We start from the raw sequence: 7,975 nt of genomic DNA, 5'->3' as shown, positions 1-7,975 counted from the left end.
CCTTCCTTTTCTTGTCTCCCCCAGTCGGTGGGGGAGCCTCTTCTTCCTCTTCCTCGTCTTCGGGGGAAGAGTGCGCCGCAGAGTCATCGGATGGTGAGTCCGACAACGCCTGGCGTCGGGAACGCTTTTGAGCTCCCTTGGCTTTCTTGGTCTTCTCCGGCACCTTATAAGGGGCCAGAGTCAGCATCTTCTTCAGAAGAGCGTCTGCGGGGCCTTCGGCCAAGGGAGTCGGACAGTCGGTCTGTCCGGCCATCTTCTGCAGTCCTGTCAAAATTAAGGGAGTTTAGATCCCGCATAGAGCCAATATATATATATAACAAATATCCTATAAGAGGTAAAACAACTTACCGCACTGGCGTGGCGCTTTGCGCTGAATCCGTGATCCTCAGTAATGGGGGGAGGGACCGCGGCGCCCTTGAATAGCACCCTCCAGGCATCTTTATGAGTCGTGTCGAAGAGCCTGCTCAGAGTTCGGTGCTGCGCCGGATTAAACTCCCACAAGGTAAACTCCCATTGTTGGCACGGGAGTATCCGGCGAACGAGCATAACCTGGACTATGTTGACAAGCTTGAGCTTCTTATCCACCATGTTCTGAATACATGACTGGAGTCCGGTCAGCTCTTTTGAATCACCCCAGGACAGGCCCGTCTCTTTCCAGGAGGTGAGCCGTATGGGGATGCCAGATTGGAACTCGGGGGCCGCTACCCATGCGGGGTCGCACGGCTCGGTGATATAGAACCACCCCGATTGCCACCCCGTTATGGTGTCCATGAAGGTGCCCTCGAGCCATGTGATGTTGGGCATCTTGCCCACCATGGCACCTCCGCACTCCGCCTAGCGGCCGCTCACTACCTTCGGCTTGACATTGAAGGTCTTCAGCCATAAGCCAAAGTGGGGCTTGATGCGGAGGAAGGCCTCGCACAAGACAATAAACGCCGAGATGTTGAGGATGAAGTTTGGGGCTAGATCATGGAAATCTAGGCCATAATAAAACATGAGCCCCCGGACGAAGGGATGGAGAGGGAATCCTAGTCTGCAGAGGAAATGGGTGAGGAATACCACCCTCTCATGGGGCTCGGGGGTGGGGATGAGCTGTCCCTCATCTGGGAGACGGTGTGCGATGTCGTCGTGCAGGTATCTAGCTCTCCTCAGTTTCTTGATGTCTCCCTCCATGACGGAGGAGACCATCCACTTGCCTCCCTCTCCGGACATGGTTGGAGAAGGTTGAGATGGAAGTGAGGACTTGGGCACTAGAGCTCGAGTATGCGGGAGCGAATGAGCAGAGGAGGAAGAAGGCGTGGATAGAAAGGTGAATCCTTATCCCTTTATATGGGCGGGCAAAATTAAACCTCCCCACTTGCTTAGTAAAACCCTCTTATCCCCCAAGCGCCACAATTGATGGCGCGGTTGGGTTACCCACGCCCGCATTAATGAGAATCCCGTAATAAGGGGACACGATATCTGCTTTGACAAGACGTGTCGAAAAACTCCCTCGCGTTATGTGCGGGGCTGGTTAAAAGAAACGGTTTGAATAATCACCAGGCCATGACGTAATGTCATGTTGCCAAAACAAAGCTAGCGGATTAGATCTGCGAAAACATTATTCTCTACGGTGAAATGTGGAACTTATTTTGCAGGGTCGAACACTATCCTCGTATTCAAATTCTTCTGTGATGTATTCGAAGAAGGAACCCGCCTTGCAATGCCGAAGACAACTGCACGCCGGACTCATCGTCATTGAAGCCTGGTTCAAGGGCTACTGAGGGAGTCCTGGATTAGGGGGACTCCAGAAAGCTGGACTATCTCCATTGGCCGGACTGTTAGAGTATGAAGATACAAGATTGAAGACTTCGTCTTGTGTCCGGATGGGACTCTACTTGGCGTGGAAGGCAAGCCAGGCAATGCGTATATGGATATCTCCTCCTTTGTAACCGACCTTGTGTAACCCTAACCCTCTCTGGTGTTTATATAAACTGAAGGGTTTTAGTCCGTAGGACAACAATCACAACATACAATCATACCATAGGCTAGCTTCTAGGGTTTAGCCTCTCTGATCTCGTGGTAGATCTACTCTTGTAACACCCATATCTTCAATATTAATCAAGTAGGACGTAGGGTTTACCTCCATCAAGAGGGCCCGAACCTGGGTAAAACTTCATGTCCCTTGACTCCTGTTACCATCTGGCCTAGACGCACAGTTTGGGACACCCTACCCGAGCCGCCAGTTTTGACACCGACAGCGCTCCTGAGGTCGGGCCACTGGCGGGGGCTCCCGAGGCTGGTGGCTGGGGGAGCTCCTCCTGAGGTGGCGCCGGCTCCACAGGTGGGGGTGCTGCCGAAGGCTTGAAGAGCCGCTCCTCGAAGACTCCAGGTGAGGGAGTCCTGGATTAGGGGGTCTCCGGACAGCCGGACTATATCCTTTGGCCGGACTATTGGACTATGAAGATACAAGATTGAAGACTTCGTCTCGTGTCCGGATGGGACTCTACTTGGCGTGGAAGGCAAGCTAGGAAATACGGATATGTATATCTCCTCCTTTGTAACTGACCTTGTGTAACCCTAGCCCCTCTAGTGTCTATATAAACAGGAGGGTTTTAGTCCGTAGGACAACAAACAATCATACCATAGGCTAGCTTCTAGGGTTTAGCCTCTCCGATCTCGTGGTAGATCAACTCTTCTAATACTCATATCATCAAGAATAAATCAAGCAGGGCGTAGGGTTTTACCTCCATCAAGAGGGCCCGAACCTGGGTAAAAACATCGTGTCCCATGCCTCCTGTTTCCATCCGCCTTAGACTCATAGTTCGGGACCCCCTACCCGAGATCCGCCGGTTTTGACACCGACATTGGTGCTTTCATTAAGAGTTCCTCTATGTCGTCGTTGTTAGGCTTGATGGCTCCTACTATCATCGATAGCGATGCAGTCCAGGGTGAGACTTTTCGCCCCGGACAGATCTTTGTGTTCGGCGGCTTCGCACTGCGGGCCAACTCACTTGGCCATCTGGAGCAGATCGAAAGTTACGCCCCTAGCCACCAGGTCAGGTTTGGAAGCTTAAACTACACGGCCGATATCCGCGAAGACTTGATCTTTGATGGATTCGAGCCCCTGCCTTGTGCGCCACGCGGTCACGATGAGTACGATTTAGCTCTACATCGGACCGTATTCAGGAGATCGCACTGGCAGCCGCTCTGAGCCTCAATTCGGAGCCAGTTGCGCCATCCATGGACGGGTGGATAGACCCCGTCACGAAGGCTGTATCCTTAGCGGCGACCTTACCCTTCACGAGAGCCGTGTTACCAAACTACCGGATCCTTCTCAGGCCACGGACTCCGAACCGCCTGCGCCCATTCCTATTGAATCCGATTGGGCACCGATCATGGAGTTTACCTCTGCGGATATTTTTCAGCACTCGCCCTTCGGCGACATACTGAACTCATTAAGGTCTCTCTCCTTGTCAGGAGGATCCTGGCTGAACCACGTCCGGCAGGATTGGGATGCGGATGATGAAGAAATTCGCCGCCCACCCACCACCCACTTAGTAGCCACTGTTGATGACTTAACCGACATGCTCGACCTCGACTCCGAAGACATCAACGGTATGGATGACGATGCGGGAGTCGAAGAGGAACCACTGCCCACAGGGCACTAGACAGCCACCTCATCATATGATATATACATGGTGGACACACCCAAAGAAGGCAATGGTGATGAGACAACGGAGGATGACACCTCCTAGAAGCAACCCAAGCGCCGGCGTCAGCGGTGCCGCTCTAAGTCCCGCCAAGGCAAAAGTGGTGATACGGGCACCGGAGATAATAGCACTCCGGACAATGCCGAAGACAACAACAATCCCCTCCAGCAAGATTTAGAGTAGGAGGATGGAGGAGCCAGCCCTCCTGAGAGAGCGGAAGATGGAGAGGCAGCGGATGATAATTACATGCCTTCCTCTGAAGATGAGGAAAGCCTGGGCGAAGACGAATTCGTCGTGCCAGAGGATCCCGTCGAACAAGAGCGCTTCAAGCGCCGTCTTATAGCCACGACAAATAGCCTAAAGAAAAAGCAACAACAGCTTCAAGCTGATCAAGATTTGCTAGCTGATAGATGGACTGAAGTCCTGGCGGCCGAGGAATATAAACTCGAACGCCCCTCCAAGAGTTACCCAAAGTGCAGGTTGCTACCCTGGCTGGAGGAGGAAGCACCGAAACCTACATCCCCGGCGTACGACGCGGCTGATCGGCCACCTCGTGGCCACGATAGAGAGACATTCCAGCCAAAAGCTCAGCCCGCACCCCGACGTCATTCAAATAAAAAGGCATGGGGAAATACGCCAGACCTGCGAGATGTATTGGAGGACAAAGAAAAACATGCAAGACCGATCTACTGATCATGAGGGCGCGCCACTATGCGAGACGATAATCGTCACGCCGGATATAGTAAAAGTAAGTCCGGCCGGGCCGAAAACAGCGGGCAAGACTCATTCGAGCTGCGTCGCGATATAGCTCAGTACAGAGGCGCCGCACACCCCTTATGCTTCACAGACGAAGTAATGGATCATAAAATCCCAGAGGGTTTCAAACCCGTAAATATAGAATCATACGATGGCACAACAGATCCCGTGGTATGGATCGAGGATTTCCTCCTGCACATCCACATGGCCCGCAGTGATGACCTACATGCCATCAAATAGCTCCCACTCAAACTAAAAGGACCAACTCGACATTGGCTCAACAGCTTGCCAGCAGAGTCCATCGGCTGTTGGGAAGATGTGGAAGCCGCATTCCTCGACAACTTTCAGGGCACTTATGTGCGACCACCAGATGTCGATGACTTGAGCCACATAATTCAGCAGCCAGAGGAATCGGCCAGGCAATTCTGGACACGGTCCCTAACAAAGAAAAATCAAATCGTCGACTGTCCGGATGCAGAGGCCCTAGCAGCTTTCAAGCACAACATCCGCGATGAGTGGCTAGCCCGGCACCTTGGTCAGGAAAAGCCGAAATCTATGGCAGCCCTCACGACACTCATGACCTGCTTTTGTGCGGGAGAAGACAGCTGGCTGGCTCGCAGTAATAACATATCAAAGAACCATGGTACTTCGGATACCAAGTACGACAATGGCATGTCACGTCGCAACAAGCATAAGCACCGCATTAACAGCGACAATACCAAGGATACGACAGTCAATGCCGGATTCAAAGGCTCTAAACCCAGTCAGCGGAAAAAGCCATTCAAAAGAAGCACTTCGGGCCCGTCCAGTTTGGACCGTATACTCGATCGCTCGTGTCAAATACACGGCACCCCCGACAAGCCAGCCAACCACACCAACAGGGATTGTTGGGTGTTCAAGCTGGCCGGCAAGTTAAATGTCGAAAATAAGGATAAGGGGTCACATAGCGATGACGAGGAGGAGCCCCGGCAGCCGAACACCGGAGGACAGAAGAGGTTCCCCCCTCAAGTGCAAACGGTGAACATGATATACGCAACCCACATCCCCAAGAGGGAACGGAAGCGTGTGCTCAGGGACGTATATGCATTGGAGCCAGTCGCCCCAAAGTTCAACCCATGGTCTTCCTGTCCAATCACCTTCGACCGCAGGGACCACCCCACTAGTATCCGTCATGGCGGATTCGCTGCATTGGTCCTAGACCCAATCATTGACGGATTTCACCTCACTCGAGTCCTTATGGATGGCGGCAGGAGCCTGAACCTGCTTTATCAGGACACAGTGTGCAAAATGGGTATCGACCCCTCAAGGATCAAACCCACAAAAACGACCTTTAAAGGTGTCATACTAGGTGTAGAGGCCCATTGCATAGGCTCAGTCACATTGGAAGTGGTCTTCGGATCCCCGGATAACTTCCCAAGCGAAGAGTTAATCTTCGACATAGTCCCGTTCCGCAGTGGCTACCACACACTGCTCGGGCGAACCGCATTCGCAAGATTCAATGCGGTACCACATTATGCATATCTCAAGTTCAAGATGCCAGGACCTCGGGGGGTCATCACAGTCAATGGAAACACAGAGCGCTCTCTCCGCACGGAGGAGCACACTGCGGTCCTCGCAGCAGAAGGACAAAGCAGCCTCTTAAGGCAATCCACTAGTTCGGCGATTAAGGACCCGGACACCTTCAAGCGCGCCCGGAGTCACCGGCAACAGGACCGCCTGGCACGTTCCGAGCTCGCATAGCAATGCGGCCCCCACCCCGGGCCCAGCCAAACGGCGAAATCCGTGCCACGCGTACATAATTACGCATTAAAAATACCATGGGCACAGGCGGGGAGGTGGGCACGACTGCGGCACGCCCCAAGTCATGGCTTAAACCGCACTAGGGGCTTCCCGCTTTGTTATTTTTCTCTTTCAGGACTTTAATATCTAGAAACCCTGTCCGGCAGCATGATTGCCGAAAACATGATCTAGCAACCAAGGAGGCGGAAAGCTATGTCACACCATGGAACTCGTAGGTGGATTACGATAACGAGTGAAATACTTGCTTTAATACTATTCCTCAGCTTGCCCTTGGAAGGGACATGTCAAACAGTCCTACTTTTTGCTTCTCGCACTACTTGTAGCATTCTGCTTTAACGCACCTTTTTGAATAAACAATGCATAGCATTAATACTACTATCGCATTCTTCCTTTTTATATATATGTTCATTCACAACATCTAGCACCCGTACACTATGGTACGGCCAATACGCTAGGGGCTTAAGCATACCCCATAATACAACGTGAGAAGTCCGAACACTTTCGATAGTGCGGCACCCCGAACTTATAGCATTATATGCATCAGCTCCGAATCATGTCTTGGGTCAATAGTTGGGTTTGCCCGACTCCCATGTTTTGGTACCTTACGTTCCTCTATATCGGCTAAGGTAGCACTGGGAGAACTACTATGATTGTGCCCCGGTTCTGTTGGGCTAAGCACCTCAGTAGAGAAAGCTAAAACTGACTGTCATGATAAGGCAAGAGACTGGTCGCTGTTCAAGAGGTTTCGAGTCCCTAAAGACTTATGCCTCTTAGAGCGAGGAGTCGGCCCTGTCCAACTTAAGGCGTGTATCGCGCCCCAAATTCGGCATTCCGAATACTAGGAGCTTCGCCGAAATTTAAAATTATACAATTCTATGGCTAAGTGAGAGTGATAACGCATTATAGTCCGATTGCCTTGTTCGTTGTGCTGAGCACCTCCCTCGAAGGACCCAACAATGGGAACAAGAGTGCTCAGGTTTATCCCGAACACCCCAGCACTCGTGGCGTGGGGGCAGAAGCCGACGACTAGCCATCTCTCAGATTTGATAAATAGATGAATAGAAGGCAATATTTTAAATTCAGACAAGCGCTGCATAGCGCATATGAACAAGTTTTTCATAATACAGGATTACACGAGCAAGTTCATTCAAATATTACATCTTTTGCACACTCGTCCGCTACAAGACGGGCACCCTTCAGGACACCCTCATAGTACATCTCGGGGTGGCGATGCTCCTTGCCCTCTGGCAGCCCTTCCTTCACCTGCTTCACGGCGTCCATCTTGGCCCATTGCACCTTCACACGGGCGAAAGCCCGGTGTGCACCTTCGATGTAGACGGACCGCTTGATGACTTCCAGCCGTGGGCAGGCATCCATAAGCCGCCTCACCAGGCCGAAGTAGCTGTTGCGAAGGGCATCGCCAGGTCACATCCGGACTATAAAGCCCTTCATGGCCTGTTCGGCCGCCTTGTGCAGCTCGACCAGTTGCTTCAGCTGGTCGCTTAGAGGCATCAGGTGTTCGGTCCCAGTATACTGAGACCAGAACAGCTTCTCCGTTGAGCTTCCCTCCTTGGCCTGGTAAAACTATGCGGCATCCGACACGCTGCAGGGCAAATCTGCGAATGCTCCTGGAGAGCTCCGGATTCGGGTAAGTAACAAGTAATTTACTTTCACATGCTTGCTTTGCATATAGAATGCCTTACCCGCCGCTATCTTCTTCATCGCAT

Source organism: Triticum aestivum, chromosome 4A (assembly GCF_018294505.1).
Source record: "Triticum aestivum cultivar Chinese Spring chromosome 4A, IWGSC CS RefSeq v2.1, whole genome shotgun sequence".
In the NCBI taxonomy this organism is placed as follows: Eukaryota; Viridiplantae; Streptophyta; class Magnoliopsida; order Poales; family Poaceae; genus Triticum; species Triticum aestivum.
Note: the sequence above shows the minus strand (reverse complement) of the source record.